The sequence below is a fragment of the Oncorhynchus keta genome, chromosome 1 (genome assembly GCF_023373465.1).
Source record: "Oncorhynchus keta strain PuntledgeMale-10-30-2019 chromosome 1, Oket_V2, whole genome shotgun sequence".
Classification (NCBI taxonomy): domain Eukaryota; kingdom Metazoa; phylum Chordata; class Actinopteri; order Salmoniformes; family Salmonidae; genus Oncorhynchus; species Oncorhynchus keta.
Window position 1 is genome coordinate 33,219,329 of NC_068421.1, and position 27,434 is coordinate 33,246,762.

At 44.6% G+C, this 27,434-nt stretch overlaps 1 protein-coding gene and 1 long non-coding RNA gene across 5 annotated transcripts in view; both read left to right on the plus strand.

Moving 5' to 3' along the window:
- LOC118396139 (neurobeachin-like) overlaps nucleotides 1–27,434 on the plus strand; it is a 415,134-nt gene that overhangs the window by 300,116 nt on the left and 87,584 nt on the right. The gene's annotated exons all lie outside the window — the stretch shown is intronic.
- On the plus strand, nucleotides 945–8,567 carry LOC127931088 (uncharacterized). Of its 3 annotated transcripts, XR_008139771.1 has the most exons (6): nucleotides 945–996; nucleotides 1,239–1,278; nucleotides 1,310–1,380; nucleotides 5,695–5,765; nucleotides 5,827–6,022; nucleotides 8,553–8,567. It is a non-coding gene; the product is annotated as an uncharacterized LOC127931088 (long non-coding RNA). The 3 variants fall into 3 exon arrangements; XR_008139772.1 differs by lacking the exon at nucleotides 5,695–5,765; XR_008139773.1 differs by lacking the exons at nucleotides 945–996; nucleotides 1,239–1,278; nucleotides 1,310–1,380 and adding an exon at nucleotides 5,643–5,663.

Here is a 27,434-nt window from a genome sequence, read left to right on the forward strand (position 1 = left end):
AGAGAAGGGAGAGGGAGCGGAAGGGAGGGGGGGAGCAAGAGAGGGTGAGGGATAGGTGGAGAAGGGACGGAGGGGAGAGGAGAGAAGGGAGAGGGAGCGGAAGGGAGAGGGGGAGCAAGAGAGGGTGAGGGATAGGTGGAGAAGGGACAGAGGGGAGAGGAGAGCGAGGGAAGGAGAGAATAGAGAGAGAGGGCCATAGAACAGAAAGCTTGTGTTCATACAAACCTCCCTAACTGATGATGTGCCTGTTAGAACATGGTTAAGGCCTACCATAATATGTAGCAGTCCCTCCAGGATTATGTGATTGTTTTTGCAAATCAAAAATTGCCTGCATATTATGCGTTGGTCTTGCAAATTTGACCAATCATCGCACTGTTTCAGCATAAACCATATTGCTGTGCAAAATGTCAGAATTTCCTGCAAAAAAAATATATAGAGAGAGAAAGTAAGGTTGAGGCCTACCATAGAGAGAGAGTAAGGTTGAGGCCTACCATAGAGAGAGAGTAAGGTTGAGGCCTACCATAGAGAGAGAGTAAGGTTAAGGCCTACCATAGAGAGAGAGTAAGGTTAAGGCCTACCATAATATGGAGAGAGAGAGAGTAAGGTTAAGGCATACCATAGAGAGAGAGTAAGGTTAAGGCATACCATAGAGAGAGAGTAAGGTTAAGGCCTACCATAGAGTGAGAGTAAGGTTAAGGCCTACCATAATATGGAGAGATAGAGAGAGTAAGGTTAAGGTCTATCATAGAGAGAGAGTAAGGTTGAGGCCTACCATAGAGTGAGAGTAAGGTTAAGGCCTACCATAATATGGAGAGAGAGAGAGTAAGTTTAATGCCTACCATAATATGGAGAGATAGAGAGAGTAAGGTTAAGGCCTACCATAGAGAGAGAGTAAGGTTAAGGCCTACCATAGAGAGAGAGTAAGGTTAAGGCCTACCATAATATGGAGAGATAGAGAGAGTAAGGTTAAGGCCTACCATAGAGAGAGAGAGTAAGGTTAAGGCCTACCATAGAGAGAGAGAGTAAGGTTAATGCCTACCATAATATGGAGAGAGAGAGAGTAAGGTTAAGGCCTACCATAGAGAGAGAGTAAGGTTAAGGCCTACCATAGAGAGAGAGTAAGGTTAAGGCCTACCATAATATGGAGAGATAGAGAGTAAGGTTAAGGCCTACCATAGAGAGAGAGTAAGGTTGAGGCCTACCATAGTAAGGTTAAGGCCTACCATAGAGAGAGTAAGGTTAAGGCCTACCATAATATGGAGAGATAGAGAGAGTAAGGTTAAGGCCTACCATAGAGAGAGAGAGTAAGGTTAAGGCCTACCATAGAGAGAGAGAGTAAGGTTAAGGCCTACCATAATATGGAGAGATAGAGAGAGTAAGGTTAAGGCCTACCATAGAGTGAGAGTAAGGTGAAAGGCCTACCATAGAGAGAGAGAGTAAGGTTAAGGCCTACCATAGAGAGAGAGAGTAAGGTTAAGGCCTACCATAATATGGAGAGATAGAGAGTAAGGTTAAGGCCTACCATAGAGTGAGAGTAAGGTGAAAGGCCTACCATAGAGAGAGTAAGGTTAAGGCCTACCATAGAGTGAGAGAGAGTAAGGTTAAGGCATACCATAGAGTGAGAGTAAGGTTAAGGCCTACCATAGAGTGAGAGTAAGGTTAAGGCCTACCATAGAGTGAGAGTAAGGTGAAAGGCCTAACATAGAGCGAGAGAGTAAGGTTAAGGCATACCATAGAGTGAGAGTAAGGTGAAAGGCCTACCATAGAGAGAGTAAGGTTAAGGCCTACCATAGAGTGAGAGAGAGTAAGGTTAAGGCCTACCATAGAGTGAGAGTAAGGTTAAGGCCTACCATAATCACCTACCGTGATATGCAACTGTTCAGGGAAGTCAGGAACCAATACACGCAGTCAGTCAGGAAAGCTAAGGCCAGCTTCTTCAGGCAGAAGTTTGCATCCTGTAGCTCCAACTCCAAAAAGTTCTGGGACACTGTGAAGTCCATGGAGAACAAGAGCACCTCCTCCCAGCTGCCCACTGCACTGAGCCTAGAAACACGGTCTCCACCGATAAATCCATGATTATCGAAAACTTCAATAAGCACTTCTCAACGGCTGGCCATGCCTTCCGCCTGGCTACTCCAACCTCGGCCAACAGCTCCGCCCCCGTAGTTCCTCACCCAAGCCTCTACAGGTTCTCCTTTACCCAAATCCAGATAGCAGATGTTCTGAAAGAGCTGCAAAACCTGGACCCGTACAAATCAGCTGGGCTTGACAATCTGGACCCGCTATTTCTGAAACTATCTGCCGCCATTGTCGCAACCCCTATTACCAGCCTGTTCAACCTCTCTTTCGTATCGTCTGAGATCCCCAAGGATTGGAAAGCTGCCGCAGTCATCCCCCCTCTTCAAAGGGGAGACACCCTGGACCCAAACTGCTATAGACCTATATCCATCCTGCCCTGCCTATCTAAGGTCTTCGAAAGCCAAGTCAACAAACAGGTCACTGACCATCTCGAATCCCACCGTACCTTCTCCGCTGTGCAATCTGGTTTCGAGCTGGTCACGGGTGCACCTCAGCCACACTCAAGGTACTAAATGATATCATAACCGCCATCGATAAAAGACAGTACTGTGCAGCCGTCTTCATCGACCTCGCCAAGGCTTTCGACTCTGTCAATCACCAAATTCTTATCGGCAGACTCAACAGCCTCGGTTTTTCGGATGACTGCCTTGCCTGGTTCACCAATTACTTTGCAGACAGAGTTCAGTGTGTCAAATCAGAGGGCATGCTGTCCGGTCCTCTGGCAGTCTCTATGGGGTGCCACAGGGTTCAATTCTCGGGCCGACTCTTTTCTCTGTATATATCAATGATGTTGCTCTTGCTGCGGGCGATTCCCTGATCCACCTCTACGCAGACGACACCATTCTATATACTTTCGGCCCGTCATTGGACACTGTGCTATCCAACCTCCAAACGAGCTTCAATGCCATACAGCACTCCTTCCGTGGCCTCCAACTGCTCTTAAACGCGAGTAAAACCAAATGCATGCTTTTCAACCGATCGCTGCCTGCACCCGCATGCCCGACTAGCATCACCACCCTGGATGGTTCCAACCTTGAATATGTGGACATCTATAAGTACCTAGGTGTCTGGCTAGACTGCAAACTCTCCTTCCAGACTCACATCAAACATCTCCAATCAAAATCAAATCCAGAGTCGGCTTTCTATTCCGCAACAAAGCCTCCTTCACTCACGCTGCCAAGCTTACCCTAGTAAAACTGACTATCCTACCGATCCTCGACTTCGGCGATGTCATCTACAAAATGGCTTCCAACACTCTACTCAGCAAACTGGATGCAGTCTATCACAGTGCCATCCGTTTTGTCACTAAAGCACCTTATACCACCCACCACTGCGACTTGTATGCTCTAGTCGGCTGGCCCTCACTACATATTCGTCGCCAGACCCACTGGCTCCAGGTCATCTACAAGTCCATGCTAGGTAAAGCTCCGCCTTATCTCAGTTCACTGGTCACGATGGCAACACCCATCCGTAGCACGCGCTCCAGCAGGTGTATCTCACTGATCATCCCTAAAGCCAACACCTCATTTGCCGCCTTTCGTTCCAGTACTCTGCTGCCTGTGACTGGAACGAATTGCAAAAAATCGCTGAAGTTGGAGACTTTTATCTCCCTCTCCAACTTCAAACATCAGCTATCCGAGCAGCTAACCGATCGCTGCAGCTGTACATAGTCTATAGGTAAATAGCTCACCCCTTTTCACCTACCTCATTCCCATACTGTTTTTATACTGTTTTTATTTATTTACTTTTCTGCTCTTTTGCACACCAATATCTCTACCTGTACATGCCCATCTGATCATTTATCACTCCAGTGTTAATCTGCAAAATTGTATTATTCGCCTACCTCCTCATGCCTTTTGCACACATTGTATATAGACTGCCCATTTTTTCTACTGTGTTATTGACTTGCTAATTGTTTACTCCATGTGTAACTCTGTGTTGTCTGTTCACACTGCTATGCTTTATCTTGGCCAGGTCGCAGTTGCAAATGAGAACTTGTTCTCAACTAGCCTACCTGGTTAAATAAAGGTGAAATAAAAAAATAAAAAAATAAATAATATGGAGAGAGAGAGAGTAAGGTTAAGGCATACCATAGAGAGAGAGTAATGTTAAGGCATACCATAGAGAGAGAGTAAGGTTAAGGCATACTATAGAGAGAGAGTAAGGTTAAGGCATACCATAGTGAGAGAGTAAGGTTAAGGCCTACCATAGTGAGAGAGTAAGGTTAAGGCCTACCATAATATGGAGAGAGAGAGTAAGGTTAAGGCCTACCATAATATGGAGAGAGAGAGAGAGTAAGGTTAAGGCCTACCATAGAGATAGAGTAAGGTGAAGGCCTACCATAATATGGAGAGAGAGAGTAAGGTTAAGGCCTACCATAATATGGAGAGAGAGAGAGAGTAAGGTTAAGGCCTACCATAATATGGAGAGAGACCTGGTTAAGCCTACCATAGAGATAGAGTAAGGTGAAGGCCTACCATAATATGGAGAGAGAGAGAGTAAGGTTAAGGCCTACCATAATATGGAGAGAGAGAGAGTAAGGTTAAGCCTACCATAATATGGAGAGAGAGAGAGAGAAAGGTTAAGCCTACCATAGAGAGAGAGAGTAAGGTTAAGGCCTACCATAATATGGAGAGAGAGAGAGAGAGAGAGGAAGGTTAAGCCTACCATAGATAGAGAGAGTAAGGTTAAGGCCTACCATAATATGGAGAGAGAGAGAAGGTTAAGGCCTACCATAATATGGAGAGAGAGAGTAAGGTTAAGGCCTACCATAATATGGAGAGAGAGAGAGTAAGGTTAAGGCCTACCATAATATGGAGAGAGAGAGAGAGAGAGAGTAAGGTTAAGACCTACCATAATATGGAGAGAGAGAGAGAGAGAGAGAGTAAGGTTAAGGCCTACCATAATATGGAGAGAGAGAGAGTAAGGTTGAGGCCTACCATAGAGAGAGAGTAAGGTTGAGGCCTACCATAGAGAGAGAGTAAGGTTAAGGCCTACCATAATATGGAGAGATAGAGAGAGTAAGGTTAAGGTCTATCATAGAGAGAGAGAGTAAGGTTGAGGCCTACCATAGAGTGAGAGTAAGGTTAAGGCCTACCATAATATGGAGAGAGAGAGTAAGTTTAATGCCTACCATAATATGGAGAGATAGAGAGAGTAAGGTTAAGGCCTACCATAGAGAGAGAGTAAGGTTAAGGCCTACCATAGAGAGAGAGTAAGGTTAAGGCCTACCATAATATGGAGAGATAGAGAGTAAGGTTAAGGCCTACCATAGAGAGAGAGAGTAAGGTTAAGGCCTACCATAGAGAGAGAGAGTAAGGTTAATGCCTACCATAATATGGAGAGATAGAGAGAGTAAGGTTAAGGCCTACCATAGAGAGAGAGTAAGGTTAAGGCCTACCATAGAGAGAGAGTAAGGTTAAGGCCTACCATAATATGGAGAGATAGAGAGAGTAAGGTTAAGGCCTACCATAGAGAGAGAGTAAGGTTGAGGCCTACCATAGAGAGAGAGTAAGGTTAAGGCCTACCATAGAGAGAGAGTAAGGTTAAGGCCTACCATAATATGGAGAGATAGAGAGAGTAAGGTTAAGGCCTACCATAGAGAGAGAGAGTAAGGTTAAGGCCTACCATAGAGAGAGAGAGTAAGGTTAAGGCCTACCATAATATGGAGAGATAGAGAGAGTAAGGTTAAGGCCTACCATAGAGTGAGAGTAAGGTGAAAGGCCTACCATAGAGAGAGAGAGTAAGGTTAAGGCCTACCATAGAGAGAGAGAGTAAGGTTAAGGCCTACCATAATATGGAGAGATAGAGAGAGTAAGGTTAAGGCCTACCATAGAGTGAGAGTAAGGTTAAGGCCTACCATAATATGGAGAGAGAGAGAGTAAGGTTAAGGCATACCATAGAGAGAGAGTAAGGTTAAGGCATACCATAGAGAGAGAGTAAGGTTAAGGCCTACCATAGAGTGAGAGTAAGGTTAAGGCCTACCATAGAGTGAGAGTAAGGTGAAAGGCCTAACATAGAGCGAGAGAGTAAGGTTAAGGCATACCATAGAGTGAGAGTAAGGTGAAAGGCCTACCATAGAGAGAGAGTAAGGTTAAGGCCTACCATAGAGTGAGAGAGAGTAAGGTTAAGGCCTACCATAGAGTGAGAGTAAGGTTAAGGCCTACCATAATCACCTACCGTGATATGCAACTGTTCAGGGAAGTCAGGAACCAATACACGCAGTCAGTCAGGAAAGCTAAGGCCAGCTTCTTCAGGCAGAAGTTTGCATCCTGTAGCTCCAACTCCAAAAAGTTCTGGGACACTGTGAAGTCCATGGAGAACAAGAGCACCTCCTCCCAGCTGCCCACTGCACTGAGCCTAGGAAACACGGTCTCCACCGATAAATCCATGATTATCGAAAACTTCAATAAGCACTTCTCAACGGCTGGCCATGCCTTCCGCCTGGCTACTCCAACCTCGGCCAACAGCTCCGCCCCCGTAGTTCCTCACCCAAGCCTCTACAGGTTCTCCTTTACCCAAATCCAGATAGCAGATGTTCTGAAAGAGCTGCAAAACCTGGACCCGTACAAATCAGCTGGGCTTGACAATCTGGACCCGCTATTTCTGAAACTATCTGCCGCCATTGTCGCAACCCCTATTACCAGCCTGTTCAACCTCTCTTTCGTATCGTCTGAGATCCCCAAGGATTGAAAGCTGCCGCAGTCATCCCCCTCTTCAAAGGGGGAGACACCCTGGACCCAAACTGCTATAGACCTATATCCATCCTGCCCTGCCTATCTAAGGTCTTCGAAAGCCAAGTCAACAAACAGGTCACTGACCATCTCGAATCCCACCGTACCTTCTCCGCTGTGCAATCTGGTTTCCGAGCTGGTCACGGGTGCACCTCAGCCACACTCAAGGTACTAAATGATATCATAACCGCCATCGATAAAAGACAGTACTGTGCAGCCGTCTTCATCGACCTCGCCAAGGCTTTCGACTCTGTCAATCACCAAATTCTTATCGGCAGACTCAACAGCCTCGGTTTTTCGGATGACTGCCTTGCCTGGTTCACCAATTACTTTGCAGACAGAGTTCAGTGTGTCAAATCAGAGGGCATGCTGTCCGGTCCTCTGGCAGTCTCTATGGGGTGCCACAGGGTTCAATTCTCGGGCCGACTCTTTTCTCTGTATATATCAATGATGTTGCTCTTGCTGCGGGCGATTCCCTGATCCACCTCTACGCAGACGACACCATTCTATATACTTTCGGCCCGTCATTGGACACTGTGCTATCCAACCTCCAAACGAGCTTCAATGCCATACAGCACTCCTTCCGTGGCCTCCAACTGCTCTTAAACGCGAGTAAAACCAAATGCATGCTTTTCAACCGATCGCTGCCTGCACCCGCATGCCCGACTAGCATCACCACCCTGGATGGTTCCAACCTTGAATATGTGGACATCTATAAGTACCTAGGTGTCTGGCTAGACTGCAAACTCTCCTTCCAGACTCACATCAAACATCTCCAATCAAAAATCAAATCCAGAGTCGGCTTTCTATTCCGCAACAAAGCCTCCTTCACTCACGCTGCCAAGCTTACCCTAGTAAAACTGACTATCCTACCGATCCTCGACTTCGGCGATGTCATCTACAAAATGGCTTCCAACACTCTACTCAGCAAACTGGATGCAGTCTATCACAGTGCCATCCGTTTTGTCACTAAAGCACCTTATACCACCCACCACTGCGACTTGTATGCTCTAGTCGGCTGGCCCTCACTACATATTCGTCGCCAGACCCACTGGCTCCAGGTCATCTACAAGTCCATGCTAGGTAAAGCTCCGCCTTATCTCAGTTCACTGGTCACGATGGCAACACCCATCCGTAGCACGCGCTCCAGCAGGTGTATCTCACTGATCATCCCTAAAGCCAACACCTCATTTGGCCGCCTTTCGTTCCAGTACTCTGCTGCCTGTGACTGGAACGAATTGCAAAAATCGCTGAAGTTGGAGACTTTTATCTCCCTCTCCAACTTCAAACATCAGCTATCCGAGCAGCTAACCGATCGCTGCAGCTGTACATAGTCTATAGGTAAATAGCTCACCCTTTTCACCTACCTCATTCCCATACTGTTTTTATACTGTTTTTATTTATTTACTTTTCTGCTCTTTTGCACACCAATATCTCTACCTGTACATGCCCATCTGATCATTTATCACTCCAGTGTTAATCTGCAAAATTGTATTATTCGCCTACCTCCTCATGCCTTTTGCACACATTGTATATAGACTGCCCATTTTTTCTACTGTGTTATTGACTTGCTAATTGTTTACTCCATGTGTAACTCTGTGTTGTCTGTTCACACTGCTATGCTTTATCTTGGCCAGGTCGCAGTTGCAAATGAGAACTTGTTCTCAACTAGCCTACCTGGTTAAATAAAGGTGAAATAAAAAAAAAAAAAATAAATAATATGGAGAGAGAGAGAGTAAGGTTAAGGCATACCATAGAGAGAGAGTAAGGTTAAGGCATACCATAGAGAGAGAGTAAGGTTAAGGCATACCATAGAGAGAGAGTAAGGTTAAGGCATACCATAGTGAGAGAGTAAGGTTAAGGCCTACCATAGTGAGAGAGTAAGGTTAAGGCCTACCATAGAGAGAGTAAGGTTAAGGCCTACCATAATATGGAGAGAGAGAGAGAGTAAGGTTAAGGCCTACCATAGAGATAGAGTAAGGTGAAGGCCTACCATAATATGGAGAGAGAGAGAGTAAGGTTAAGGCCTACCATAATATGGAGAGAGAGAGAGAGAGTAAGGTTAAGGCCTACCATAATATGGAGAGAGAGAGAGAGAGAGGAAGGTTAAGCCTACCATAGAGATAGAGTAAGGTGAAGGCCTACCATAATATGGAGAGAGAGAGAGTAAGGTTAAGGCCTACCATAATATGGAGAGAGAGAGAGTAAGGTTAAGCCTACCATAATATGGAGAGAGAGAGAGAGAGGAAGGTTAAGCCTACCATAGAGAGAGAGAGAGAGTAAGGTTAAGGCCTACCATAATATGGAGAGAGAGAGAGAGAGAGGAAGGTTAAGCCTACCATAGAGAGAGAGAGAGAGTAAGGTTAAGGCCTACCATAATATGGAGAGAGAGAGGCCTACCATAATATGGAGTAAGGTTAAGGCCTACCATAATATGGAGAGAGAGAGAGTAAGGTTAAGGCCTACCATAATATGGAGAGAGAGAGTAAGGTTAAGGCCTACCATAATATGGAGAGAGAGAGTAAGGTTAAGGCCTACCATAATATGGAGAGAGAGTAAGGTTAAGGCCTACCATAATATGGGAGAGAGAGGGAGAGAGAGAGAGAGTAAGGTTAAGGCCTACCATAATATGGAGAGAGAGAGAGAGAGAGAGAGAGTAAGGTTAAGGCCTACCATAATATGGAGAGAGAGAGAGTAAGGTTAAGGCCTACCATAATATGGAGAGAGAGAGGAGAGAGAGAGAGAGTAAGGTTAAGGCCTACCATAATATGGAGAGAGAGAGAGAGAGAGAGAGAGAGTAAGGTTAAGGCCTACCATAATATGGAGAGAGAGAGAGAGAGAGAGAGTAAGGTTAAGGCCTACCATAATATGGAGAGAGGGAGAGAGAGAGTAAGGTTAAGGTCTACCATAATATGGAGAGAGAGAGAGAGAGAGAGTAAGGTTAAGGTCTACCATAATATGGAGAGAGAGAGTAAGGTTAAGGCCTACCATAATATGGAGAGAGAGAGAGAGAGAGAGAGTAAGGTTAAGGCCTACCATAATATGGAGAGAGAGAGAGAGTAAGGTTAAGGCCTACCATAATATGGAGAGAGAGAGAGAGAGAGAGAGTAAGGTTAAGGCCTACCATAATATGGAGAGAGAGAGAGAGAGAGAAGGTTAAGGCCTACCATAATATGGAGAGAGAGAGAGTAAGGTTAAGGCCTACCATAATATGGAGAGAGAGAGAGAGAGAGAGTAAGGTTAAGGCCTACCATAATATGGAGAGAGAGAGAGTAAGGTTAAGGCCTACCATAATATGGAGAGAGAGAGAGAGAGAGAGAGAGTAAGGTTAAGGCCTACCATAATATGGAGAGAGAGAGAGTAAGGTTAAGGCCTACCATAATATGGAGAGAGAGAGAGAGAGAGAGAGTAAGGTTAAGGCCTACCATAATATGGAGGAGAGAGAGAGAGAGAGAGTAAGGTTAAGGCCTACCATAATATGGAGAGAGAGAGAGAGAGAGAGAGTAAGGTTAAGGCCTACCATAATATGGAGAGAGAGAGAGAGAGAGAGAGTAAGGTTAAGGCCTACCATAATATGGAGAGAGAGAGAGAGAGAGAGAGTAAGGTTAAGGCCTACCATAATATGGAGAGAGAGAGAGAGAGAGAGAGTAAGGTTAAGGCCTACCATAATATGAGAGAGAGAGAGAGAGAGAGAGTAAGGTTAAGGCCTACCATAATATGGAGAGAGAGAGAGAGAGAGAGAGTAAGGTTAAGGCCTACCATAATATGGAGAGAGAGAGAGAGAGAGAGAGAGTAAGGTTAAGGCCTACCATAATATGGAGAGAGAGAGAGAGAGAGAGAGTAAGGTTAAGACCTACCATAATATGGAGAGAGAGAGAGAGAGAGAGAGTAAGGTTAAGGCCTACCATAATATGGAGAGAGAGAGAGTAAGGTTGAGGCCTACCATAGAGAGAGAGTAAGGTTGAGGCCTACCATAGAGAGAGAGTAAGGTTAAGGCCTACCATAATATGGAGAGATAGAGAGAGTAAGGTTAAGGTCTATCATAGAGAGAGAGAGTAAGGTTGAGGCCTACCATAGAGTGAGAGTAAGGTTAAGGCCTACCATAATATGGGAGAGAGAGAGTAAGTTTAATGCCTACCATAATATGGAGAGATAGAGAGAGTAAGGTTAAGGCCTACCATAGAGAGAGAGTAAGGTTAAGGCCTACCATAGAGAGAGAGTAAGGTTAAGGCCTACCATAATATGGAGAGATAGAGAGTAAGGTTAAGGCCTACCATAGAGAGAGAGTAAGGTTAAGGCCTACCATAGAGAGAGTAAGGTTAATGCCTACCATAATATGGAGAGATAGAGAGAGTAAGGTTAAGGCCTACCATAGAGAGAGAGTAAGGTTAAGGCCTACCATAGAGAGAGAGTAAGGTTAAGGCCTACCATAATATGGAGAGATAGAGAGAGTAAGGTTAAGGCCTACCATAGAGAGAGAGTAAGGTTGAGGCCTACCATAGAGAGAGAGTAAGGTTAAGGCCTACCATAGAGAGAGAGTAAGGTTAAGGCCTACCATAATATGGAGAGATAGAGAGAGTAAGGTTAAGGCCTACCATAGAGAGAGAGTAAGGTTAAGGCCTACCATAGAGAGAGAGTAAGGTTAAGGCCTACCATAATATGGAGAGATAGAGAGAGTAAGGTTAAGGCCTACCATAGATAGTAAGGTGAAAGGCCTACCATAGAGAGAGAGAGTAAGGTTAAGGCCTACCATAGAGAGAGAGAGTAAGGTTAAGGCCTACCATAATATGGAGAGATAGAGAGAGTAAGGTTAAGGCCTACCATAGAGTGAGAGTAAGGTGAAAGGCCTACCATAGAGAGAGAGTAAGGTTAAGGCCTACCATAGAGTGAGAGAGAGTAAGGTTAAGGCATACCATAGAGTGAGAGTAAGGTTAAGGCCTACCATAGAGTGAGAGTAAGGTTAAGGCCTACCATAGAGTGAGAGTAAGGTGAAAGGCCTAACATAGAGCGAGAGAGTAAGGTTAAGGCATACCATAGAGTGAGAGTAAGGTGAAAGGCCTACCATAGAGAGAGAGTAAGGTTAAGGCCTACCATAGAGTGAGAGAGAGTAAGGTTAAGGCCTACCATAGAGTGAGAGTAAGGTTAAGGCCTACCATAATCACCTACCGTGATATGCAACTGTTCAGGGAAGTCAGGAACCAATACACGCAGTCAGTCAGGAAAGCTAAGGCCAGCTTCTTCAGGCAGAAGTTTGCATCCTGTAGCTCCAACTCCAAAAAGTTCTGGGACACTGTGAAGTCCATGGAGAACAAGAGCACCTCCTCCCAGCTGCCCACTGCACTGAGCCTAGGAAACACGGTCTCCACCGATAAATCCATGATTATCGAAAACTTCAATAAGCACTTCTCAACGGCTGGCCATGCCTTCCGCCTGGCTACTCCAACCTCGGCCAACAGCTCCGCCCCCCGTAGTTCCTCACCCAAGCCTCTACAGGTTCTCCTTTACCCAAATCCAGATAGCAGATGTTCTGAAAGAGCTGCAAAACCTGGACCCGTACAAATCAGCTGGGCTTGACAATCTGGACCCGCTATTTCTGAAACTATCTGCCGCCATTGTCGCAACCCCTATTACCAGCCTGTTCAACCTCTCTTTCGTATCGTCTGAGATCCCCAAGGATTGAAAGCTGCCGCAGTCATCCCCCTCTTCAAAGGGGGAGACACCCTGGACCCAAACTGCTATAGACCTATATCCATCCTGCCCTGCCTATCTAAGGTCTTCGAAAGCCAAGTCAACAAACAGGTCACTGACCATCTCGAATCCCACCGTACCTTCTCCGCTGTGCAATCTGGTTTCCGAGCTGGTCACGGGTGCACCTCAGCCACACTCAAGGTACTAAATGATATCATAACCGCCATCGATAAAAGACAGTACTGTGCAGCCGTCTTCATCGACCTCGCCAAGGCTTTCGACTCTGTCAATCACCAAATTCTTATCGGCAGACTCAACAGCCTCGGTTTTTCGGATGACTGCCTTGCCTGGTTCACCAATTACTTTGCAGACAGAGTTCAGTGTGTCAAATCAGAGGGCATGCTGTCCGGTCCTCTGGCAGTCTCTATGGGGGTGCCACAGGGTTCAATTCTCGGGCCGACTCTTTTCTCTGTATATATCAATGATGTTGCTCTTGCTGCGGGCGATTCCCTGATCCACCTCTACGCAGACGACACCATTCTATATACTTTCGGCCCGTCATTGGACACTGTGCTATCCAACCTCCAAACGAGCTTCAATGCCATACAGCACTCCTTCCGTGGCCTCCAACTGCTCTTAAACGCGAGTAAAACCAAATGCATGCTTTTCAACCGATCGCTGCCTGCACCCGCATGCCCGACTAGCATCACCACCCTGGATGGTTCCAACCTTGAATATGTGGACATCTATAAGTACCTAGGTGTCTGGCTAGACTGCAAACTCTCCTTCCAGACTCACATCAAACATCTCCAATCAAAAATCAAATCCAGAGTCGGCTTTCTATTCCGCAACAAAGCCTCCTTCACTCACGCTGCCAAGCTTACCCTAGTAAAACTGACTATCCTACCGATCCTCGACTTCGGCGATGTCATCTACAAAATGGCTTCCAACACTCTACTCAGCAAACTGGATGCAGTCTATCACAGTGCCATCCGTTTTGTCACTAAAGCACCTTATACCACCCACCACTGCGACTTGTATGCTCTAGTCGGCTGGCCCTCACTACATATTCGTCGCCAGACCCACTGGCTCCAGGTCATCTACAAGTCCATGCTAGGTAAAGCTCCGCCTTATCTCAGTTCACTGGTCACGATGGCAACACCCATCCGTAGCACGCGCTCCAGCAGGTGTATCTCACTGATCATCCCTAAAGCCAACACCTCATTTGGCCGCCTTTCGTTCCAGTACTCTGCTGCCTGTGACTGGAACGAATTGCAAAAATCGCTGAAGTTGGAGACTTTTATCTCCCTCTCCAACTTCAAACATCAGCTATCCGAGCAGCTAACCGATCGCTGCAGCTGTACATAGTCTATAGGTAAATAGCTCACCCTTTTCACCTACCTCATTCCCATACTGTTTTTATACTGTTTTTATTTATTTACTTTTCTGCTCTTTTGCACACCAATATCTCTACCTGTACATGCCCATCTGATCATTTATCACTCCAGTGTTAATCTGCAAAATTGTATTATTCGCCTACCTCCTCATGCCTTTTGCACACATTGTATATAGACTGCCCATTTTTTCTACTGTGTTATTGACTTGCTAATTGTTTACTCCATGTGTAACTCTGTGTTGTCTGTTCACACTGCTATGCTTTATCTTGGCCAGGTCGCAGTTGCAAATGAGAACTTGTTCTCAACTAGCCTACCTGGTTAAATAAAGGTGAAATAAAAAAAAATAAAAAAATAAATAATATGGAGAGAGAGAGAGTAAGGTTAAGGCATACCATAGAGACCTGGTTAAAGAGTAACCTGGTTAAGGCATACCATACCTGGTTAAATAAAGGTGTTCTCAACTAGCCTACCTGGTTAAGGCATACCATAGCCCACCTGGAGAGAGTAAGGTTAAGGCCTACCATAGTGAGAGAGTAAGGTTAAGGCCTACCATAGTGAGAGAGTAAGGTTAAGGCCTACCATAGTGAGAGAGTAAGGTTAAGGCCTACCAGGTTAACCATGGAGAGAGAGTGAGAGAGTAAGGTTAAGGCCTACCATAGTGAGAGAGTAAGGTTAAGGCCTACCATAATATAGTGAGAGAGTAAGGTTAAGGCCTACCATAATATGGAGAGGTTAAGGAGAGAGAGAGTAAGGTTAAGGCCTACCATTGAGGAAGTTAAGAGCCTACCATAGTGAGAGAGAAGGTTAAGGCCTACCATAGAGATAGAGTTAAGAGAGTAAGGTTAAGGCCTACCATAATATGGAGAGAGAGAGTAAGGTTAAGGCCTACCATAATATGGAGAGAGAGAGAGTAAGGTTAAGCCTACCATAATATGGAGAGAGAGAGAGAGAGGAAGGTTAAGCCTACCATAGAGAGAGAGAGAGTAAGGTTAAGGCCTACCATAATATGGAGAGAGAGAGAGAGAGAGAGGAAGGTTAAGCCTACCATAGAGAGAGAGAGTAAGGTTAAGGCCTACCATAATATGGAGAGAGAGAGAGAGGAAGGTTAAGCCTACCATAGAGAGAGAGAGTAAGGTTAAGGCCTACCATAGAGATAGAGTAAGGTGAAGGCCTACCATAATATGGGAGAGAGAGAGTAAGGTTAAGGCCTACCATAATATGGAGAGAGAGAGTAAGGTTAAGGCCTACCATAATATGGAGAGAGAGAGAGAGAGGAAGGTTAAGCCTACCATAGAGAGAGAGAGTAAGGTTAAGGCCTACCATAATATGGAGAGAGAGAGAGAGAGAGAGGAAGGTTAAGCCTACCATAGAGAGAGAGAGTAAGGTTAAGGCCTACCATAATATGGAGAGAGAGGAAGGTTAAGAGAGAGAGAGAGTAAGGTTAAGGCCTACCATAATATGGAGAGAGAGTAAGGTTAAGGCCTACCATAGAGAGAGAGAGAGTAAGGTTAAGGCCTACCATAATATGGAGAGAGAGAGAGTAAGGTTAAGGCCTACCATAATATGGAGAGAGAGAGTAAGGTTAAGGCCTACCATAATATGGAGAGAGAGAGAGTAAGGTTAAGGCCTACCATAATATGGAGAGAGAGAGGAAGGTTAAGCCTACCATAGAGAGAGAGAGAGTAAGGTTAAGGCCTACCATAATATGGAGAGAGAGAGAGAGAGAGGAAGGTTAAGGCCTACCATAATATGGAGAGAGAGAGAGAGAGAGGAAGGTTAAGGCCTACCATAATATGAGAGAGAGAGAGAGAGAGTAAGGTTAAGCCTACCATAGAGAGAGAGAGAGGAAGGTTAAGGCCTACCATAATATGGAGAGAGAGAGAGAGAGAGAGTAAGGTTAAGGCCTACCATAGAGAGAGAGAGAGTAAGGTTAAGGCCTACCATAATATGGAGAGAGAGAGAGTAAGGTTAAGGCCTACCATAATATGGAGAGAGAGAGGAAGGTTAAGCCTACCATAGAGAGAGAGAGAGTAAGGTTAAGGCCTACCATAATATGGAGAGAGAGAGAGAGAGAGGAAGGTTAAGCCTACCATAATAGAGAGAGAGAGAGAAGGTTAAGGCCTACCATAATATGGAGAGAGAGAGAGAGAGAGAGAGAGAGGAAGGTTAAGGCCTACCATAATATGGAGAGAGAGAGAGAGAGAGGAAGGTTAAGCCTACCATAGAGAGAGAGAGAGGAAGGTTAAGGCCTACCATAATATGGAGAGAGAGAGAGAGAGAGGAAGGTTAAGGCCTACCATAATATGGAGAGAGAGAGAGAGAGAGGAAGGTTAAGCCTACCATAGAGAGAGAGAGAGAGGAAGGTTAAGGCCTACCATAATATGGAGAGAGAGAGAGAGAGGAAGGTTAAGCCTACCATAGAGATGAGAGTAAGGTTAAGGCCTACCATAATATGGAGAGAGAGAGAGAGTAAGGTTAAGGCCTACCATAATATGGAGAGAGAGAGGAAGGTTAAGAGAGAGAGAGAGTAAGGTTAAGGCCTACCATAATATGGGAGAGAGAGAGAGAGAGAGGAAGGTTAAGCCTACCATAGAGAGAGAGAGAGGAAGGTTAAGGCCTACCATAATATGGAGAGAGAGAGAGAGAGAGAGAGTAAGGTTAAGGCCTACCATAATATGGAGAGAGAGAGAGAGAGGAGGTTAAGAGAGAGAGAGAGAGGAAGGTTAAGGCCTACCATAATATGGAGAGAGAGAGAGAGAGAGGAAGGTTAAGCCTACCATAATATGGAGAGAGTAAGGTTAAGGCCTACCATAATATGGAGAGAGAGAGAGTAAGGTTAAGGCCTACCATAATATGGAGGAGAGAGGAAGGTTAAGCCTACCATAGAGAGAGAGAGTAAGGTTAAGGCCTACCATAATATGGAGAGAGAGAGAGAGAGAGAGAGGAAGGTTAAGGCCTACCATAAGATGGAGAGAGGAAGGTTAAGCCTACCATAGAGAGAGAGAGTAAGGTTAAGGCCTACCATAATATGGAGAGAGAGAGAGTAAGGTTAAGGCCTACCATAATATGGAGAGAGAGAGAGTAAGGTTAAGGCCTACCATAATATGGAGGAGAGAGAGAGAGAGTAAGGTTAAGGCCTACCATAATATGGAGGAGAGAGAGAGAGAGAGTAAGGTTAAGGTCTACCATAATATGGAGAGAGAGAGAGAGAGAGAGAGTAAGGTTAAGGCCTACCATAATATGGAGAGAGAGAGAGAGAGAGAGAGTAAGGTTAAGGTCTACCATAATATGGAGAGAGAGAGAGTAAGGTTAAGGTCTACCATAATATGGAGAGAGAGAGTAAGGTTAAGGCCTACCATAATATGGAGAGAGAGAGAGAGAGAGAGAGTAAGGTTAAGGTCTACCATAATATGGAGAGAGAGAGTAAGGTTAAGGCCTACCATAATATGGAGAGAGAGAGAGAGAGTAAGGTTAAGGCCTACCATAATATGGAGAGAGAGAGAGAGAGAGAGAGAGAGTAAGGTTAAGGTCTACCATAATATGGAGAGAGAGAGTAAGGTTAAGGCCTACCATAATATGGGAGAGAGAGAGAGTAAGGTTAAGGCCTACCATAATATGGAGAGAGAGAGAGTAAGGTTAAGGCCTACCATAATATGGAGAGAGAGAGAGTAAGGTTAAGGCCTACCATAATATGGAGAGAGAGAGAGAGAGTAAGGTTAAGGTCTACCTTAATATGGAGAGAGAGAGAGAGAGAGAGAGTAAGGTTAAGGCCTACCATAATATGGAGAGAGAGAGAGAGAGTAAGGTTAAGGTCTACCTTAATATGGAGAGAGAGAGAGTAAGGTTAAGGCCTACCATAATATGGAGAGAGAGAGAGAGAGAGAGTAAGGTTAAGGCCTACCATAATATGGAGAGAGAGAGAGAGAGTAAGGTTAAGGTCTACCATAATATGGAGAGAGAGAGAGTAAGGTTAAGGCCTACCATAATATGGAGAGGGAGAGAGAGAGTAAGGTTAAGGTCTACCATAATATGGAGAGAGAGAGAGAGTAAGGTTAAGGTCTACCATAATATGGAGAGAGAGAGAGAGAGAGAGAGAGTAAGGTTAAGGCCTACCATAATATGGAGAGAGAGAGAGAGTAAGGTTAAGGCCTACCATAATATGGAGAGAGAGAGAGAGAGAGTAAGGTTAAGGCCTACCATAATATGGAGAGAGAGAGAGAGAGAGTAAGGTTAAGGTCTACCATAATATGGGAGAGAGAGAGAGAGAGTAAGGTTAAGGTCTACCATAATATGGAGAGAGAGAGAGAGAGAGAGAGAGTAAGGTTAAGGTCTATCATAATATGGAGAGAGAGAGTAAGGTTAAGGCCTACCATAATATGGAGAGAGGGAGAGAGAGAGTAAGGTTAAGGCCTACCATAATATGGAGAGAGGAGAGAGAGAGTAAGGTTAAGGTCTACCATAATATGGGAGAGAGAGAGAGAGAGAGTAAGGTTAAGGTCTATCATAATATGGAGAGGAGAGAGAGAGAGAGAGAGTAAGGTTAAGGCCTACCATAATATGGAGAGAGAGAGAGTAAGGTTAAGGCCTACCATAATATGAGAGAGAGAGAGAGAGAGAGAGAGTAAGGTTAAGGTCTACCATAATATGGAGAGAGAGAGAGAGAGAGTAAGGTTAAGGTCTATCATAATATGGAGAGAGAGAGAGTAAGGTTAAGGCCTACCATAATATGGAGAGAGAGAGAGAGAGAGTAAGGTTAAGGCCTACCATAATATGGAGAGAGGGAGAGAGAGAGTAAGGTTAAGGTCTACCATAATATGGAGAGAGAGAGAGAGAGAGTAAGGTTAAGGTCTATCATAATATGGAGAGAGAGAGAGAGAGAGAGAGTAAGGTTAAGGCCTACCATAATATGGAGAGAGAGAGAGAGAGAGAGTAAGGTTAAGGCCTACCATAATATGGAGAGAGAGAGAGAGTAAGGTTAAGGCCTACCATAATATGGAGAGAGAGAGAGAGAGAGAGAGAGTAAGGTTAAGGCCTACCATAATATGGAGAGAGAGAGAGAGAGAGAGAGAGAGAGGTTAAGAGCCTACCATAATAGAGAGAGAGAGAGAGAGAGAGAGAGAGAGAGAGAGAGAGAGAGAGAGAGAGAGAGAGAGAGAGAGAGTGTAAGGTTAAAGGCCTACCTTAATATGGAGAGAGAGAGAGAGAGAGAGAGAGTAAGGTTAAGGCCTACCATAATATGGAGAGAGAGAGAGAGAGAGAGAGAGTAAGGTTAAGGCCTACCATAATATGGAGAGAGAGAGAGAGAGAGAGAGAGTGTAAGGTTAAAGGCCTACCTTAATATGGAGAGAGAGAAAGGTTAAAGGCCTACCTTAATATGGAGAGAGAGAGTAAGGTTAAAGGCCTACCTTAATATGGAGAGAGAGAAAGGTTAAAGGCCTACCATAATATGGAGAGAGAGAAAGGTTAAAGGCCTACCTTAATATGGAGAGAGAGAAAGGTTAAAGGCCTACCTTAATATGGAGAGAGAGAGAGAGAGAGAGAGTAAGGTTAAGGCCTACCATAATATGGAGAGAGAGAGAGAGAGAGAGTAAGGTTAAGCCTACCATAATAGAGAGAGAGAGAGAGAGAGAGAGTGTAAGGTTAAAGGCCTACCTTAATATAGAGAGAGAGAGAGAGAGAGAGAGAGAGAGAGAGAGAGAGAGACCATAAGAGAGAGAGAGAGAGAGAGAGAGAGAGAAGAGAGAGAGAGAGAGAGAGAGAGAGAGTAAGGTTAAAGGCCTACCTTAATATGGAGAGAGAGAGTAAGGTTAAAGGCCTACCTTAATATGGAGAGAGAGAGTAAGGTTAAAGGCCTACCTTAATATGGAGAGAGAGAGTAAGGTTAAAGGCCTACCTTAATATGGAGAGAGAGAGTAAGGTTAAGCCTACCATAGAGAGAGTAAGTGAATACCCGAGGCTAGTTCTAACAGCATAGTGTTTATTGAACTGCAGCCATGATGATCATACGCTAGTTTCATGATCCAGTGAAGGAAAAACGTGGCTATAATTAGCTTATCTTTACCTGCCAAGATCTGTGTCAATGTGAATCTCAGAATGTAGATGGCTAGAACATAGAATATAGATGGTTGCCAATGACAACTGTCACATTTGCATACAGCACTATGAAGTGTTACTGTTCTATTTAGATTAGTATTTTGAAGAAATACAGAGCAAACTTATACAAATGATTTATGAAGAAATAAAGTTAATTTATGTTCTTTATCCTCAGTAAATAAAGTGAATTTGCTGAAACGTTTGACTCATAGTAAAGTGAGAAAATAAAATCTTGTTTTAAACATTTTTTGCTGCTACTGATAATCATGAAGCTATCCTAGGATGTAATCAAACATATCTGCTGTTGTCTAGTAGTTATTCTATATTTTGGCCTCTAATCATTTTACGACGCAAACCATAAAGTTATAATAACAAATAAATTGGCGGCCTGTCCTTGATGTCATGTGTGTAATTGGTGTGATCTACAGTGCATTCGGAAAGTATTCAGACCCCTTGACTTTTTCCACATTTTGTTACGTTAAAGCCTTATTCTAAAATTAATTCAATTTAAAAAATGTTCCTTATCAATCTACACACAATACCTCATAATCATAAAGCGAAAACAGGAATACCTTATTTACATAAGTATTTAGACCCTTTGTTATGAGACTCGAAATTCAGCTCAGGTGCATCCTGTTTCCATTAATCATCCTTGATGTTTCTACAACTTGATTGGAGTCCACCTGTGGTCAATTCAATTGATTGGATGTGCTTTGGAAAGGCACACACCTGTCTATATAATGTCCCACAGTTGGCGATGCATATCAGAGCAAAAACTTTGCCATGCGGTCGAAGGAATTGTCCTTGATAAAAAGGAAGAGATCCTTGAGAAAAACCTGCTCCAGAGCGCTAAAGGACCTCAGACTGGGGCGAAGATTCACCTTCCAACAGGACAACGACCGTAAGCACACAGCCAAGACAATGCAGGAGTGGCTTTGGGACAAGTCTCTGAATGTCTTTAAGTGGCCCAGCCAGAGCCCGATCGAACATCTCTGAAGAGACCTGAAAATAGCTGTGCAGCAATGCTCCCCATCCAACTTGACAGAGCTTGAGAGGATTTGCAGAGTAAAATGGGAGAAACTCCCCAAATACAGGTGTGCCAAGCTTGTAGCGTCATACCCAAGAAGACTCGAGGCTGTAACCGCTGCCAAAGGTGCTTCAACAAAGTACTAAGGAAAGGGTCTGAATACTTATGTAAATGTGATATTTCAGTTTGTTTTTTATTATTAAGTGGGGTCTGAAAACTTATGTAAATGTTATATTTCAGTTTTTTTTGTCACTATGGGGTATTGTCTGTAGATTTATGAGGGAAAATAGCATTTCATCAATTTTGAATAAGGCTGTAATGTAACAAAATGTGGAAAAAGTGAAGGGTTCTGAATATTTTCTGAATGCGCTGTATAACATTTGAGTTTCTTGTTAACAAAACCAAGATATCATATGCTTCCTGCACTTTAAAAAGCAGCTATTGTTGCAGAAAACTCATAAATCTGATTTCACTTACTGTGACGTGCTGCTGAAGCTCATAAAAGAGCAAAACCAGAGTGTTGCACGGCCAGGTTTACCCAATTTGTTGCCTGAATGGCTTTTGAAAGGAGTCCCAGTTTGTACAAAGGGAGCCTCCTTTTTGTTTGGTTTCCCATCTGTGTCATCTGGTGGTCTGTGAAGGGGTCTGTGTCGGGGTGGCGGGGGCGTGTGGGCGGGTTAGGGGGCGCTCCCCTGCGTGGAGGCCAGTTGTTTTATAGACTGTGTGGAGTGGTGCAGGGAGTTCATCAGTGAGATGCTCTATTGTGCTCCAGCACAGCTGACACGTGTGAAGTGACTCCAGCATATTGACAGATCATTTCCATTGATGAATCTGGAGGAACCGCCTGGTTTCAGACGGTGATTTATAAGCCAGGATTACAGAACCCAGCTTCACCATCCTCTCAATGACAGCAGGGGAGACTCATGTTCCACATTCACCCAGTAGCACCCAACTCATAGACAACTTTTTAAGATTATATGTTACAAGTTAAAAACAGTTGTAGCAACTCAATAACCTAGGTCTGATATCTATCCATCTGATATCCATATCCCAAAATTATTTGTGTAAAAACTGAATTAGTTGACCCTGTGTTGGCCACCCTACTGCTGCTAGCCCCAGTCACCAGCCACATGTAAGACACATATCCACCCCTCCATTTTATGCTGCTGTTGTCCTCTCTACGAGAGGGGGGAGAGAGGGAGGGAGGGAGGCTCACCCTGAGCGGATGCTAGACAAAGATGGCAGCAGAGACATTTTGTCAACTCTGATTAGTTCTGCTTGTGGTGAGCAGTGTGGAATATTAGCCTGTTACCACACACACACACACACACACACACACACACACACACACACACTCACACTCACACTCACAAACGGAAAGAAAGCTACAATCAAATCACTCCCTACTCTTCTCCATCCCAAATACTGAGACAGAGGGCCATATGGGGCAGGAAGTCAATTGCTTATTTTACACGCTAATTAAGAATGATCAAACTGCATTATGGGGAAGGTGTGTCCCAGACATCTGACCAAGTTTAAGCAATCATTCTCACATTTAAATACTCCAATAGCCAGAGATATTCCAAAATGAAAAGCTTATAATGTCCAATGACTGGTGTGTTGTGTGTATTGAATAGTTAATTGGGGTTCGGCTAGGTGTGTTTGTTGTTTGGGTGATGTGAGATGGTTACTGTATGTGTCAGTGTCACATCTAGCTCACCTCGGAAGCATCAGACATCAGGACTGTCTTTCTCTGTGTCTGTCAGACTGCCTGGTATCTGTCAGCTCTTATTGGTTGTCTAGATCCTTGCCCCTTGGCTGTGCTTGCATGCTTAGTGCTCTGTCCTCCCGCTGGGATATCTTCTATTGACTTCATAAAACTAGTCATCTCTCTGACTTCTATTAGAGCAAAACAAGAGATTGGCTGAAGCCCACGGACATCAGGCTGACCCATGAACCAGTCATGATCCAGGAGGCGGAGGAGAAGAGGAGGGGATGAAGAGGAGGAGGGGATGAGGAGGTGCTGGTGACATGCAGGTTCCTGCTTCCAGGCGTTCACCTGATCCACACTCAACAAAAATATAAAAGCAACATTCAACAATTTTACTGAGTTACAGTTCAAATAAGGAAATCAGTCAATTGAAATGAATTCATTAGGCCCTAATCTATGGATTTCACGTGACTGGGCAGGGGCGCAGCCATAGGTGGGCCTTGGAGGGCATAGGCGTTAAGATGCGCGGTTTGGTGGGTCATGTTTTGGAGGGCGCATGACTCGACCTCCACCTCCCGAGCCCGTTGGGGAGTTGCAGCGATGATACAAGATCGAAATTGGGTAGAAAAAAGTGGTAAAATAAATCAAAATGATTACTCCTCAGTTTTATCAACTGTCCGGGTGGCTGGTCGCAGACGACACCGCAGGTGAAGAAGCGGGATGTGGAGGACCTGGGCTGGCGCGGCTACACATGGTCTGCATTTCTCTAAAACAATGTTGGAGTTGGCTTATGGTACAGAAATTAACATGTAATTCTCTGGCAACAGGACGTTCCTGCAGTCAGCATACCAATTGCTCGCTCCCTCAAAACTTGAGACTGGAATTGTGTTGTGTGACAAAACAGCACATTTTAGAGAGGCCTTTTATTGTCCCCAGCACAAGGTGCACCATGCTGTTTAATCAGCTTCTTGACATGCCACACCTGTTAGGTGGATGGATTATCTGAGAAATGTTCACTAACAGGGATGTAAACAAATTTGATTAACTTATTCAGTCCAGCTCTGGAATTGGGGATGACGAGGAGAGGAAGAGCAGATGACAAGAGGAGGGTATGATGGTGGATGATGGAGACAAAGGGAGCTAGCGGAGCTGATTTGGTTTGAAAATAAAGAACTGATTTAACACAACAAGATAATAATTGTATTTCAGCGTCAGGTCTGTGGTGAGAGTTGGGAAGGTGTGTGCGTGTGTATGTAAATACAGTGCATTCGGAAAGTATTCAGACCCCTTCCCTTGTTCCACATTTTGTTACGTTACAACCTTATTCTAAAATGGATTAAATAAAATATTTCCTCATCAATCTACACACATTTACATTGCAAATGTATAAAAAATGTAAAACAGAAAAACCTTGTTTACATAAGTATTCTGACCCTTTTCTTTGAGACTCGAAATTGAGCTCAGGTGCATCTTGTTTCCATTGATCCTTCTTGAGATGTTTCTACAACTTGATTGGAGTTAATAGCTCCCACAGTTGACACCATCCATACAGTGAAGCATGGTGGTTGCAGAGATATTTTTCAGCGACAGGGACTGGGAGACTAGCCAGGATCGAGGGAAAAGATGAATGGAGCAAAGTACAGAGATATCCTTTATGAAAACCTACTCCGGGGCGCTCAGGACCTTCCAACAGTACAACGACCCTAAGTACACAGCCAAGACAAAGCAAGAGTGGCTTCAGGACAAGTCTCTGAATGTCCTTGAATGGCCCAGCCAGATTCCAGACTTGAACCCGATTGAACATCTCTGGAGAGAACTGAAAATAACTGTGCAGCGACACTCCCCATCCAACCTGACAGAGCTTGACAGGATCTGCAAAGAAGAATGGGAGAAACTCCCCACATACAGGTGTGCCAAGCTTGTAGTGTCATATACAAGAAGATTCGAGGCTGTAATAAAAGGTCTGAGTACAAACATTTCTAAAAATCAGTTTTTGCTTTGTCATTATGGGGTATTTTGTGTAGATTGAGGAGGAAAAAAATGATGTAATCCATTTTAGAATAAGTATGTAACGTAACAAAATGTGCAAAAAGTGAAGGGGCCTGAATACTTTCCGAATGCACTGTATATAGGGCTGAGGACGTGTGTGTGTGTGTGTGTGTGTTCCTGGGGATGTGTAGAGCTGGGGAGGTATACACCAAGTGTACAAGACATGCTCTTTCCATGATATAGACTGACCAGGTTAATACAGGTGAAAGCTATAATCCCTTACTGATGTCACTTGTTAAATCCACTTCAGTCAGTGTTGATGAAGGGGAGGAGGTGTCAGGGCGCATCGGTTTGAGTGTGTCAAGAGCTGCAACGCTGCTGGGTTTTTTACCCCCAACAGTTTCCAGTGTGTATAAAGAATGCTCCTCCAGCCAACTTGACCCAACTGTGGGAGGCATTGGAGTCAACATGGGCCAGCACCCCTGTGGAACGCTTTTGACACCTTGTTAGAGTCCGTGACCCAACACATTGAGGCTGTTCTGAGGGCAAAGAGGGTGCAGCTCAATATTAGGAAGGTGTCCCTAAATGCTTTGTACACTCATGTTATGTGTGTTTGGGAGAGAAGCGTCGGGGGGGGGGTATTGACACGTCTAACAAAGGAGATTTGTGGTTTACAGAAGCTGTCATATGGTAGGTCAAGTAGAGAGTCAGTCAGTTAGCTGTAATATGATCCAATATGATGTCCTGCGCAGCACTAGGCTCAGTAATGACTGACTGACTGGAGAAGCTGCCAGTGGATGACTGAGGTTAGGGACTCGGAGTTGAGAGGTTGAGGGCTGAGAGAATGTGCTCGGAGGCTGAGTGTTGGGGAGCTAAGATGTTTGGGGTTGAGAGGCTGGGAGGCTGAGTGTTGAATAAGAGGCTGGAAGTCTGGGAGTTGAGTGAGAGCCTACGAGGCTAGGGGATGAGAAGCTCGGAGGCTGTGGATATAGAGGATGAGTGGTTGGGAGGCTGGGAGGTTGAGGGTAGGGGCTGGGAGGCTGGGAGGCTGAATGAGAGGCTGAGAGTTGAGTGTCTTGTCTTGACGCCTGCCTCAGCTTTCCACAGCTCCCCTTGATCACTTCTGGCTGCCTCTCTCTCATCTCAGATACAGTCTGTTGGGAAAAGCTACCTTTCCCTCTCATTTTCTCCCTAATTTACACATTTAAGATATTTTGGTAAGCTTATCTGCATTTCTCTTTTTTTCTGACTGAGCCTCTCTACCGCTGCCATCTCTTTCTTTCTCTCTCTCTCTCTCACACACACACACACACACACACACACACACACACACACACACACACACACACACACACACACACACACACACACACACACACACACACACACACACACACACACACACACACACACACACTGTCTCTCTCTTTCACAGTGGTGTTCTCTTTTTCCCTGTGTTTGCCTCCAGGCTGTGAGCTAATTTCAGGTTATATAGTTGTGCTGTGTTGTACACCTGTCTGCTATTAATGCTCCCAGTGCTGCCATTCCCCTCTTAATGAGATGTTATTGTAATTATTGTCATAATGGTGTGTTCCATTATGACGGTGATTGATGTTGTTGTTATGGGAGTAGTTCTCTATAATTATAGGAGAGCTGTTGAGAAGCTCCTTACTCAATGATTGGTCATTTAGACACAAGGACACGGGGTGTAGTAGAAGTGATCTCAGGCTGTGTCCGAACCTCTACCTTTGAGCCAATGGCCCATTCTTATTATGCCCTTTAGCCAAAGCCATATTCCTTGTATAATTAACTACTTTTGACCAGAGACCTATTCCCTATGTAGTGCACCTATGGCCTCTGGCCAAAAGTGTATAGTACTATAGTAGTAGTACTGTAGACAGACGCCAGTGTAGAGCTGGTCTGGGCTGTAAAGAGAAGAGCAGAGCTGCACTGACTGGTCAGTAGTAAAAAGCAGTATACAGACTGGTCAGTAGTAAAAAGCAGTATACAGACTGGTCAGTAGTAAAAAGCAGTATACAGACTGGTCAGGAGTAAAAAGCAGTATACAGACTGGTCAGTAGTAAAAAGCAGTATACATACTGGTCAGGATAGTGAATGGGAGTATACAGACTGGTCAGGATAGTGAATGGGAGTATACAGACTGGTCAGGATAGTGAATGGGAGTATACAGACTGGTCAGGATAGTGAATGGGAGTATACAAACTGGTCAGGATAGTGAATGGTAGTATACAGACTGGTCAGGATAGTGAATGGGAGTATACAGACTGGTCAGGATAGTGAATGGGAGTATACAGACTGGTCAGGATAGTGAATGGTAGTATACAGACTGGTCAGGATAGTGAATGGGAGTATACAGACTGGTCAGGATAGTGAATGGTAGCATACAGACTGGTCAGGATAGTGAATGGTAGCATACAGACTGGTCAGGATAGTGAATGGTAGCATACAGACTGGTCAGTCGTAAAAAGCAGTATACAGACTGATCAGTAGTAAAAAGCAGTATACAGACTGGTCAGTAGTAAAAAGCAGCATACAGACTGGTCAGTAGTAAAAAGCAGCATACAGACTGATCAGTAGTAAAAAGCAGTATACAGACTGGTCAGTAGTAAAAAGCAGTATACAGACTGATCAGTAGTAAAAAGCAGCATACAGACTGGTCAGTAGTAAAAAGCGGTATACAGGCTGGTCAGTAGTAA